Source organism: Podarcis gaigeae, assembly GCF_964106915.1.
Source record: "Podarcis gaigeae genome assembly, chromosome: 8".
Lineage (NCBI taxonomy): Eukaryota > Metazoa > Chordata > Lepidosauria > Squamata > Lacertidae > Podarcis > Podarcis gaigeae.
In genome coordinates, this window is record NC_139684.1 from 78,950,363 (window position 1) to 78,963,266 (window position 12,904).

Here is a 12,904-nt window from a genome sequence, read left to right on the forward strand (position 1 = left end):
CAGTCTTTGCCAAGGGATCTGTGCATTCTAAGAGGATATCTGCATTACATAATGTCAGAGCCACCCGAGGTCCCAGCTCACAAGAGACCAAAGTCCAGTCCGGGTTATATACAAAAGCTTTTATTGAAGAACATTCTTGGTTTTACATCCGAGCTCCGTGGCTCTACGTCTGTTACCCTTAGACCGCTGAAGTCCCCTCTGAGTCAGTCCCGCCTCTACACCAGTTTAAGAGGCTTGTGCTGGTCCACCTCTTCCTCTCCTTTCTTTTCCGCAGGGTCTTTCTGCTCCCCTGTGTTCTCTCCCTCCGGGACTCCCCAGAGGCTGAATCCTCTGACGCCTGCTCCCCCCTCCTTCGCGCTTTGGGACCAGGCTCCTCCCCAGGACTCTCCTCACTTCCGCGCGCCTCCACATTTGAACTTGGCGCGCGTACGTTGCTTCTGACCTTCCTTTTGACAGTTACACTGCTCTCGGTACTACTCTCCGCCCCTTCCGGCAGGACGTCTTGCGCTGATCTCCTTCCCCCCTCTGCTCCCTGTTCTGCTGCTTCTGACACACTGGTAACTCCACCCCCTTCACTCCGTTCCGGCGGAGAAGCCGGTCCCGACTTCCAACTCCCACTGGGAGTTCCCCCTTCGTTCCCCTGCTCCTGACTGCTTCCCCCTCTAGCTCCCCTTGGCCTGACCAGGGGGGCTCCTCTTTGGGAGTCCTCCGATTCACTAGACGGACTCATGGACAACCTCGGGTCATTGTCATCCTCTTCCTCGTCGTGCTGGGATCCTTCCCCCTCGCTCTCTGTCTCCTCCCCCACCTGCGCCTCTCTTCCTGAACCCCTGACTTCCATCCCCCCCTCGAAGCCCACCCCTTCCCCCCTCCCGCCCATCGGGTGCAGGTTGTGGGAGCTGCAGCTCTTCGGAGGTAGATGCAGGATACAGTTCGTCTACTTCAATGTCCTCTGTTTGCAGCTCGGTGTATGAGTGTTCGAATTCGGGTTCTTCACCCAAAGTGTTCTCAGCTCCCTCTTCCATTGCCACTTCGTCTGGTGCTGCCGGCCAAGGTCCCGTCAGCCATTTCCTGCGCCAGTCTTCCTCTGGTTGCTCGTCCCACCAATAAGAGGGTTCTGTGTCCACCCCCGAGCACGATCCCCTGGGCGGGCTTGATTCTGGCGTTCTCTCCTCGGCGGAAGAAAAGCCCCGGAAAGGACTGTCTGAAAGTGTGGGCGTAAAGAGCCAGTCATCAAAGTATTCGGCTGGCATGGGTCTATGCGGGAAAAGGGCATGGAACTCGTCTTTTAGAAGAGGTTCGTCTAAAGCGTAGTCCGGCACCCAACTGTTGGCACTGGTCGGAGTACCCTCTCTGGCTAGAAAGTATTCTACCCCCTCTTCCCCCCATCTCGAGTCCAAGATTTCTGTGACCTCGTTGAGTGGTTCGGCCCTAGGCGCCCCCTCCCTTTCGGGCGACTCTGTGCGTGGGTCCGGTACTGTTTCAGACTCCTGAAACCTGTGCGGGGTCTTGTAGGGAGTGAGCACCGACCTATGAAAGACCGGGTGCACTCTGGAACCTTCGGGGAGAGCCAGTCGAAAAGCTACAGGGTTGATCCTAGCCTCCACCTGGTATGGCCCCAGCTGCTTGTGCCCTAGTTTCTTCTTAGCCAACGACTTGGCTGGCATCGCTTGGGCCGCTAACCATACCCAGTCCCCCACCTGGATGTCCTCCCCCACTCTCCTGTTTTTGTCCGCCTGCACCTTATATGCTTGTTTGGCTCCGCAGCTCTTCGTGCACCTCCTGCAGTTCTGCTGCAAACTGGTCGGCCTCTTGCGGCACCCCCTCTCCCAGTGCTACGAAACCCGGGAAGGTTCTGGGATGACGACCATTGTTCGCGAAGAACGGCGTCACCCCCGTCGACGCGTGCTTCGTGTTGTTATAGGCAAACTCTGCCATCGGCAGGTAGTCCACCCAAGCTGCGGGTCGCTGATTGGCGTAACATCTCAGGTACTGCTGCATGATCGCGTTGACCCTCTCAGCTTGGCCGTTGGTTTGTGGATGTCTCGCCGACGCTAGGTTGATCTTGACGTGCAGGATACCTAGAAGCTTCTGCCAAAAATTGGAAACAAACTGGCGTCCCCTGTCGGACAGGATGGACTGCGGCAGCCCATGCACCCTGAACACGTGATCAATGAAGAGTTTGGCAGTCTGTTCCGCCGTCGCCACCTTTGCGCATGGAATGAAGTGCGCCATCTTGGTGAACAGGTCCACTACCACCAGTACCGCCGTCTTCCCTCTGGAGCTGGGCAGGTCAGTAACGAAGTCCAATGCTACCCTCTCCCACGGTTGCTGTGGTGTCTCCAGCGGTTCCAGCAACCCCGCTGGCTTCTGGTGTACTGGCTTGGACCTTTGACAAGTGTCACACCTGGCGACGTAATCCGCTACCTCTCCACACATCCGGGGCCACCAAAAGTCCCTTGCCACCAGTTCCATTGTCTTCTCCTTGCCGAAATGGCCCGCACTGGGGGCGTCGTGCAACTGCTGCAGAACCTTTGCGCGGAGCTCGTCGCTTGGTACGTAGAGGGTACCTTTGCGAGTTAACAGCCCGTCGCGTAATTGGAACTCATCGTCTCTCTGCGAACCCCTGCGTAGCTCCTCCATCTTGGATTGTGCGAACTGATCTACTTGCAACGCGCGTCGCACCGCGCCCAGGTCGACTGCGATGGCAGCGCACGCCCACGCCTGCGGTGCGAAAATGTGCTTGGCCGCTACTGGCGCTGCTTCATCGAGATATTGCGGTTTTCTGGAGAGCGCATCGGCTATAACATTGGAGTCCCCCGGGATGTACTCTATCCTGAAGTCGAAATCCGCGAAGAATTCCGCCCAGCGCATGTGTCTTTGGCTCTGGAGCTTCGCCGTGCGCCAATACTCTAAGTTCTTGTGATCCGTGCGGACCTGTACTGTGTGCTTGGCTCCTATGAGGAAGTGTCGCCACGCTTTGAAAGCTGCGTGAATGGCTAACAGCTCCCTGTCCCATATGGTGTAGTTTTGCTCCGCCTTGCTGAGCTTTTGGGAGTAAAAGGCACCGGGTCTCCAATTCCCTTGCGAATCTTCTTGCAGGAGTACGGCTCCAACCGCTCTGTCTGACGCGTCGGTTTCTACTCGCATGGGCCTGCCTGGATTCACGTGCAGCAGCTGCTCCTCGGAGGCGAAGAGGCTTTTAAGCTTCCGAAAAGAGCGCTCCGCCTGTTCCGTCCAAACGAACTTCTTCTTCTTGGAACTGAGAGTGTCCGTGATCGCTGCCGTCTCCTTTGCAAAACCTCTGATGAATTTGCGGTAGAAATTGGCGAAACCGACGAATCTCTGGACTTCCTTCCGATTGCGGGGGCTCTTCCAGTCCAACACCGCGCGGACCTTGACGCTGTCCATGGCCAGCCCCTTGTCGGACAGCTTGTAGCCGAGGAAATCCACCTCCGTCACATCAAACTGGCACTTCTTTAACTTGGCGTAGAGCCTGTGTTCCCGTAGTCTCTGCAGGACCTCCTTTACGTCCCTCTCATGAGCTTCCTGCGATTCCGAAAAGATCAGGATGTCGTCGAGGAAACACACACATTTCTTGTAGAGGAGTCCCGCCAGCACGTGATGCATAAAGGCTTGGAAGACGTGAGATCCATTTTGGAGACCAAACGGCATAACTCTGTATTCATACGTGCCCAGAGGCGTGAACATGGCCGTCTTCCACTCATCGCCCTCCCGGATGCGTATGAGGTTATACGCTCCACGCAAATCCAACTTGGTGAAGATCTTCCCTTTCCGCACGGTCGCTAGGAGATCATCAATCTTGGGCATGGGAAAGGCCTTGGGCTTGGTCATAGAATTGATGGCCCTATAGTCCACAATGAGTCTTTTCTGGGGCGTGTCCTTCTTCTTCACAAAAAACACAGGACTGCCCCCCACTGCTTTAGATTCCCGGATGAATCCACGCTTCAAATTATGCTCTATGAACTCTCTGAGTTCCTGCATCTCGTCCTCAGACATGGAATACAGCTTCGCAGTCGGCAGCTGCGCCCCCGGCAACAGGTCGATCGCACAATCATAAGGTCTGTGGGGCGGCAACCGATCAGCTTCCTTCTCGCAGAAAACCTCCAGGAACCCCTCGTACTTGCGAGGTACTGCCTGCACCATGCCAAGTCGCAGCTGCTGCTCAGCCCCCTCCTCCTGGCAGGACTGGATGCAATGTTGAGCACAGTACGATGAGCAAAAGGTGATCTGACGTTGGTACCACGCTACAGCAGGACTGTGTCTCTCCAGCCAACTCATGCCTAATACTATAGGCGTGTCAGACAGGTGGGTGACATTGAAGCTAATGACTTCTCGATGATCTCCAATCCGCATCACCATGGGAGGTGTCTGTTGCACAACTTGCCCTCCTAGCAATTTCCTGCCATCCACCGTGACTACGTTCAGAGGCGTTGTTGCAGGCAGAAGCGCTATGCGATGCTGCTTGACGAATTGCATCCCCACGAAATCCGCGTTGCTCCCAGAATCAATCGTGATGGGTACTTCTAGGGTGGTTCCATTAGGCAACTGAAGTGTTGCAGTGAGCTGCACCGCTGGCTTGGGTGGTAAAGGGTCTGTGGGTCGCAAAGGCGCTGGGGACTGCTCTATAGACTCGCCTGGCTGAGCCCCAGCAATTCTGCTTCCAGCCAGGCACTGTCGTTTCCCTGAGGTTGCTCTTCTTGGATCACTTCTGCTGCTACTGTTGCTAAAGCTGCAGTGTGCTTCTGGAGCCTCTGGGGGCACTCTTTCGCCATGTGCTGTGCACTGTCACAGATGTAACACTTCCTGGTCCCTCTAGGAGGCTTCGCCTTTACTGCACCGGAAGCTGGGGCTCTGGCTGGTGCTTGAGCCCTAGCACCACCAATTTCCATCGGCTCCTCTCCCTGCCTCACCAGAGGCGAGGGATGTGCCTGGCCGAAGTCCCTGGGGATGAAAGGAGGCGACCTTGCTGGTGCACGTGCCTGGCGTCCTTCCTCATTGTGCCAAGGACGTTCCTCGTGTCGTATCCCTATCGCAAGAGCCCTCTGCACCACGTCCTCCAGGGTCTGAGGTCTGTCGCCCCTGGCAAGTTCATCCTTTATGGGGCCGCTGAGACCCTCCCAGAACAAATCTCTCACAGGTTTGCAGTCTTTTTCCCAGCCCAACACAGTCAGTAACGCGAAAAATCGGGAATGATACTGACGCACAGTGGCTTTGCCTTGCCGCAGTCCATGTATTTCCCTGCGCGCAAGATCAAGATCCACGGTTGACTGGAAACAAGCATCCATCGCTTTAATAAATTCATCAGAATTGCGGCGGGCAGGGCCATCTTCGCGCCACAAATTGCGCAACCAAGTTCTAGCTTCCCCATGCAAATGAGAAACAATAAATCCCACTTTCTCCTCCTCATCTTTAAAGTCATTACGAAGCAAATGCAGTGCATACAAGACGTCTGCTCTGAAACTTGGGTAGTGCTTCAGGTTCCCATCGAAGTGGGTGACTAGACTGCCGCCCCGCCTTCCAAGTCCAATTCCTTCCGATCTGGACCCTGGGAACCCTTCCCTGCTTGCACGCTCCCACCTTGTTTGCAGGTCTTGGCAGCGCTTCTCCATTTCGTCATTCTTCTTCTGAGATGCAAGGACTGCAGCGGTGAGTTCGGTAACTGCAGTCCGCAGCGTTGTCAGCTGTTCCTCCGCACTCATGGCCGTTACCGTTCGTGAGCTTTGCAAAAAAAAATTTTGCGTTCTTTGGGAGGGGACTTACTGTCAGAGCCACCCGAGGTCCCAGCTCACAAGAGACCAAAGTCCAGTCCGGGTTATATACAAAAGCTTTTATTGAAGAACATTCTTGGTTTTACATCCGAGCTCCGTGGCTCTACGTCTGTTACCCTTAGACCGCTGAAGTCCCCTCTGAGTCAGTCCCGCCTCTACACCAGTTTAAGAGGCTTGTGCTGGTCCACCTCTTCCTCTCCTTTCTTTTCCGCAGGGTCTTTCTGCTCCCCTGTGTTCTCTCCCTCCGGGACTCCCCAGAGGCTGAATCCTCTGACGCCTGCTCCCCCCTCCTTCGCGCTTTGGGACCAGGCTCCTCCCCAGGACTCTCCTCACTTCCGCGCGCCTCCACATTTGAACTTGGCGCGCGTACGTTGCTTCTGACCTTCCTTTTGACAGTTACACTGCTCTCGGTACTACTTTCCGCCCCTTCCGGCAGGACGTCTTGCGCTGATCTCCTTCCCCCCTCTGCTCCCTGTTCTGCTGCTTCTGACACACTGGTAACTCCACCCCCTTCACTCCGTTCCGGCGGAGAAGCCGGTCCCGACTTCCAACTCCCACTGGGAGTTCCCCCTTCGTTCCCCTGCTCCTGACTGCTTCCCCCTCTAGCTCCCCTTGGCCTGACCAGGGGGGCTCCTCTTTGGGAGTCCTCCGATTCACTAGACGGACTCATGGACAACCTCGGGTCATTGTCATCCTCTTCCTCGTCGTCCTGGGATCCTTCCCCCTCGCTCTCTGTCTCCTCCCCCACCTGCGCCTCTCTTCCTGAACCCCTGACACATAATAACATAGTAAAACAATAGCAAATATTTAAAAAACCCCAAACTCGTGTTTAAATACTATAAATATAACACAATCACTTGCAGCAACCATTAGCAAAAATAACCAGAGAGCTTGACAGTTTTACCTTAGTCTAAGAAACACCCCTCACCTGGGTCCCTCTCCTGCAGCAGCTTTTAATATTTACCCTTTGCTCCGAAGAGCTCACCATTTTAGACTCAAAACACCCTGTGAAACAGGTCAGGCTGAAAGATGATGGCTGGGTGGTGGTTGTTTTACAGTGCCTGAGCCTGAGAAGAGGGAGCTCAATGGGCTGAAGTGTCCAAGTTGCCTCTACTTAGGAGGAGATCGGTGCACCTACACAAACATACCCATCAGCTGCGGAAATGACGAGGACCACTGCTTCTACTTTGGGGGTAGCGGCACTTACGGTGAGTTTTTGCATTCACTGAGTGCAGCTAGGGCCCCATTTGCCCTATGCATTTAAAGCAGTATCACTCCACCTTGAACAGTCATGGCTTCTCCCAAAATATGTTGGCATGTGTGTTGAAAGTTATTCGGAGACCCCCATTATCTTCACAGTGTGTCTGGGATAGTCAGGAGCCCTAGGAGGAGGGATGTGTGAGCTGAGGAGGCAGGCAGAGGAGCATCCGGGGGAGGGCCTAGTGATTTGTGGGCTTCTGTGCCACCCGTGAGGCAGCTCCTGGTGGTGGTGGAAGAGAGCAGTCAGGAGGAGGAGACCAGGAAGCCAAATACAAAGCAGGAGAAAGAGGCAGGAGAAGAGTTGCAGGACGTCTCTTTTTCTTCCCACTCATCCACCCTCCCTCAGAGTCTGGAGAGCTTGGGGTGCTTCCAGAGAGAGTCATAGCTTTGGAAACCTCTGGATCCTCCCTGCACTTCCACTTGTCCCATACCTAGAAAGCACAGTTCCCGGTTGTTTTCCACTTGCAACATCCTTTCTAGGCACGGATCTGATTGGTTTTGCCTTGCCCCACTGCTTTCCTCCCAAGAAATCTGCAGAAAATCCTGATTGCTGATTGTTCTGATTCTGCACTGAATCACAGGGCTTTCCCCAGGGGAAAGCGGCAGAGCAAGACAAGCTCTTGTGATTCACAAAGCTTAAGTAGCATGTAATCAAGCCCAGGCCGGGACACGAGTGGCGCTGTGGGTTAAAGCCTCAGCGCCTAGGGCTTGCCGATCGAAAGGTCGGTGGTTTGAATCCCCGCGGCGGGGTGCGCTCCCGTTGCTCGGTCCCAGCGCCTGCCAACCTAGCAGTTCGGAAGCACCCCCAGGTGCAAGTAGATAAATAGGGACCGCTTACCAGCGGGAAGGTAAACGGCGTTTCCGTGTGCTGCGCTGGCTCACCAGATGCAGCTTTGTCACGCTGGCCACGTGACCCAGAAGTGTCTCCAGACAGCGCTGGCCTTTGGCCTCTTAAGTGAGATGGGCGCACAACCCCAGAGTCTCTCAAGACTGGCCCGTACGGGCAGAGGTACCTTTACCTTTACCTAATCAAGCCCAGGCTGCTGCTGTCACTCCCAAAGCTGGACCAAGCTGGGAGTTTGTAATCCACGATCCTAGTTCGCCATCACTTAAACTAAGAACTGGACCATAGAGTTCCAGTGGAACCTGAAGTGCAGCCAGCCGAATAGACTGCTCTGTTAGCAAGTCTAGATGTGCCCCATGGTGGTGGACAGCTGCCAGGAAAATACTGATGACAGCCAGATGCATATGGAATTAGTGTTCCATATTGTGCTCTTCTGAAAACTGCAAGATCATTGATAAACCTTGATGAATTCCTGCCTAGATCCCTGTAGCTGTTTATTCCATTCCCCACACACACACACACACGCACAAACATGTTTGTGTGTTTTTTTCCAACAGGGAATGAAACGATGAAGATTGCTACGCGAGGCTGTGCAACGGCAAATATGTGTCGCTCCATTCAAGGATTGACAGAGATTAAGGGTGGATATTTGGGAGTCCGGATCACTAGAGCAGAGTGTGTCAAAGCAAATCACTCTATCTATGAACTGTAGTTGAGAGAGAGAACAAATCTCCAACTCCCAGAAGAACCCACAATTTAGGGAAATCGGCTGCCTTGTGCTTGAAGCAGGGGAGGTCCCAGCCTGAAGCCCCCCAGCCTTTATTTCCAGAATTCTAGAAGCTCCTCCTCAAGGAAAGGCTGCATTTGACTTTCATGTTCAAATGAGGTCATTAAATCATGTCCAAAATAAATATATGTAGCCAATAATGAGTGTTGCATTGTGTGTGTGTTTTTTCCAAATGCAACATTTGTTGGGGGGAACATTTGCCAGGGATGTAGTAGAGTCAGACGACTGGGAAAGGTCTGACTCTGAGACTGAGAGAACGCAGTCACAGGCAGCTCCAGAGTGGGTGAGTTGAGCCCTGCACCCTTCAGAGTTTCAAGACATTTTAGAGCAGCGGACCCAGGAAGCTCACAGTCTGGGAATGAAGGGGGAGACCACCTTGGGGGGAGTTGCTAGGCAACCTGGAGGAAAGCAGCATTCAGAGTACTCTTCTTTAGAGAGTGGGGGTGAAGTCTGCCCACTTTCTCCACAAAGCAGGAGATAGGAAAGGGTTAAGATGCAACGGAAGGACAAGAGGGGAAGGACTGGATATTGTCGGCCTTCATGTTGCATACATGGCAGGGACACAGACTGGGCAATTCTTAGCCAAGAATGGCGGGCTCGTGCCGCTCTCTGTGTGTTAATTGTTAATAAACTTACCATAAATCTTCCAAGAAGCTCATTAATTCTTATCGGAGCTTGTTTGCCTGCCTGAGATCATTGCACCTCCCTAAGAAAGAGGGCTGTTTTGTAGAACATTGTCCACCATTGTGTGTGTGTGTGTGTGTGTGTGTGTGTGTGTGTGTGCGTGTGCGTGTGTGTGTGTGGTGGCTACCATTTTGTATCTTGGAATGTAGCCCTGAGTGAATGCAGCCAGTCTAAAGCACTGCACTTGGAGAAATGCTGGAAGCTGGTACAATTCCCACCACTCACCTACAACGAGATGTGGATTGTATCTGCAAAAGAAATATGCTGAGCAGACTAACAGCAAGGGTTGTTTGACATTGCCTGAGTATGAGCAGAGGATGCCCAATGGGCTCAAGGGCCTGAATTGCTTCTCCCTCATGTCAGATAGTTGTGTGCCTCAACTGTAAAAATAAGGAGAATCGCTGCTTCTACTATGGAGTCAGCATCAGTACTGGTGAGTCTTGTATAACGGGGTGCAGCATTTACAGTAGTATCATCAAAAATGGTGGGAAATCTAGATTATTAAGGGGGCTGAAAGTTATTAGGAGACCCCCCTCAATTACCCTCACAGAGTGTCAGGGATGGCCTGGGACCAAAAGGGGGTGATATGTGGGCAGAGGAGGCAGGCGCAGAAGAGTTGGGTGAAGGTTACAGGGGAAGGGGCTTTGGCTCCCACAATAAAATATTTGAGGATGCTGGGCCCCGCCCCCAAAGTTAATATTCATTGCTATTGTCCACTGCATCATGTGATCAGAGCTGGGCTTTTCTGCACCACCACAATAAACACCTATTTTAAAAAGCCTCCTAAAGCACCTAATAATAAAGTCCCTAGTTTTTTCATAAATGTTATATTAAACATTTTCTTCAGTTCATTATATACCATTTCCCTGAATGCTTTTGTTACCTTACATGTCCACCACATGTGCTGGAATGTGCCTTCTCTTTCTTTACATTTCCAACATACATTAGAAGCAGTTCTATAAATCTTTGCTAATTTTATTGGTGTTAAATACCAAATAGAATTGATGCTTTTGAATTATGGTGCTGGAGGAGACTCTTGAGAGTCCCATGGACTGCAAGAAGATCAAACCTATCCATTCTGAAGGAAATCAGCCCTGAGTGCTCACTGGAAGGGCAGATCCTGAAGCTGAGACTCCAATACTTTGGCCACCTCATGAGAAGAGAAGACTCCATGGAAAAGACCCTGATGTTGGGAAAGATGGAGGGCACAAGGAGAAGGGGACGGCAGAGGACGAGATGGTTGGACAGTGTTCTCGAAGCTAGAAGCATGAGTTTGGCCAAACTGCGGGAGGCAGTGGAAGACAGGAGTGCCTGGCATGCTCTGGTCCATGGAGTCATGAAGAGTTGGACACGACTAAACAACTAAACAACAACAACCATCTATACATCATTTTCATATAATTTTCCTTCAATAAACAGCACACTGTAAGTTTCAGGTTTTCTTTCCATAGTTTTCCCCATGGCTCAAGTTAAATATTGTGCCCTATAACTTGTGCCCATTTTATCATTACTGTCAACGAAGCTCAGATGCTGACAGGAGAATAAGAAGAAGGCATAGAGAGAGAACAGTTAACAGTGGAGGACAGAGAGGAGGTGGAGAGCAGCTGAGACAAAAGACAGGGCCAGAGTGACAGGCTGATATGTGAGAGCTCCAGTAGTGAGTCAAACATTGGCATACAGGAAGCATTCTCTCCCAAATCTCATAGGATCTCAAAAGTGGCTGAGATGCGCAAAAGATACTGGAAGAGAAGGTGGGGGCTTCCGTGCTGGGGAAGGGGGAGGAGCTTAGTCCGGGCAACTCCATCTTCTAGAGAGGACGATGAGTAGAGGAGCTCCGACCTAGTTTGTTGTTTAAGCAATAAATCTGAAATAACTAACAGCCAGAGTAATTTCGTGTTTGTGAGAGAGACGAAGCCATAACAATTACTGATTTAAATTCTTCATCCTTTGTATGCCATTCTAGCAACAATTTATACATTCTAGACAGTAACTTCTCCTTATTTCCCAATAATTCCTTTTCAAACCTTGAATATTCTGTACTAAATCCTATTTTCTTACCTGCTTTAAACACTTCAATTGATCATACTGCAACAAATCTGTGACTAACTGTCTTATATCTTCCATGTTTTTTAATTTTAATTGTTGTTCCCCCTCAATGAGCAACTCTTTATAAATTACCCAATCCGCTTTTGCATTAACCTTTTTCAAGGATATTGTTTCTATTGGGGAAAGCCACCATGGGGTTTTCTTTTCCAACAATTTTTTATATTTTTCCTATACACCATAAATTGCTTTTCTTATTACATGATTCAAAAAACCTGTATGTACTTTGGTCTTTTCACACCACAAATATGCATGCCATCCGAATCTGTTATCATGACCCCCAAGGTCTAATATCTCTGTATTTTTTAGAATTATCCATTCCTTTAGCCAGCAGAGACAAGACACCTCATAATACAATTTTAAATCTGGCAAGGAGAAGCCCGCTCTTTCTTTATCATCTGTTAATAATTTATATTTAATCCTTGGTTTCTTCCCCTGCTAGATAAATTTAGTTATATCTTTTAGCCATTGTTTGAAGTGTCCATCCCCACTGGACACAGGTATTGTCTGAAACAAAACTGAATGTATTCTTGGCAATACATTCATCTTTATAACAGAAATTCTTCCCCCAAGTGATAAGTTTATACTTTCCCAAATTTCCAAGTTCTCTTTCCAATTTGTATCTCTTTCCAATTTGTTTCATAATTATCCTTAAATATATTTACGTTTTTAACAGTTAGCCATACACCCAAATATTTCACCTTTCTTCAATTGTTAGTTGTGTTGCTAGTTGTAATTCATTTATATTTTCTTCAGTCATATTTTTTACCAATAATTTCATTTTATTTTTATTTAACTTAAATCCCGCTACCTGTCCAAACTCATACATTTTGTTGAGTACCCTTGGTATGTTCATAAATGGATTCCAGAGCTACCATTTCCATGAATTCTGGGAAGAGGGTTTGATAGTTAAACCACTCTGAGAATTAGGCTTAGCCAAGCAAGGATAGTTAATGATACTCTGCTGAGCAAGACAAGCTCTTGTGACTCACAAAGCTTAGGCAGCTTGTAATCAGGCCCAGGCTACTGCTGTCACCCCCAAAGCCAGACCAAGGTTGGGAGTTTGTAATCCACAATCCTAGTTCTCCATCACTCCATCACTAAGAACTAGACCATAGAGTTCCACTCAAACCCAAAGTGTAGCTGAAAGAAAAGACTGCTGTGTTAGCAAGTCTAGGGTGCCCCAGGGTGGTGGACAGCTGCCAGGAACATACTGGTGACAGTCAGTTGCATATGAAAATAAAGCATCCTTTATTTCCCTCGTGGCTGGGACAGCTGTATATTAGAGGAAAGTGTGCACAGAAGTGCATCTATTAGTGAAGAATAATTTACAAAATACAATTAAGTGGGGAATCCTAAACATAAGGAACCAGTTTCAAGCAGGCCTTCATAAGAAGTTGGCATAAAATACACCAGTTCCAAACTGCATTTAGT

At 50.4% G+C, this 12,904-nt stretch overlaps 1 long non-coding RNA gene across 1 annotated transcript in view; it reads right to left on the minus strand.

The window, feature by feature from the left end:
- Window positions 1-9,426, minus strand: part of LOC310850121 — a 47,852-nt gene extending 38,426 nt beyond the window's left edge. Inside the window, exon 1 of the long non-coding RNA XR_014567229.1 lies at window positions 9,320-9,426. This is a non-coding gene — a long non-coding RNA (uncharacterized lncRNA). The remainder of the gene's footprint in view (window positions 1-9,319) is intronic.
- Between the last annotated feature and the right edge of the window lie 3,478 nt (window positions 9,427-12,904).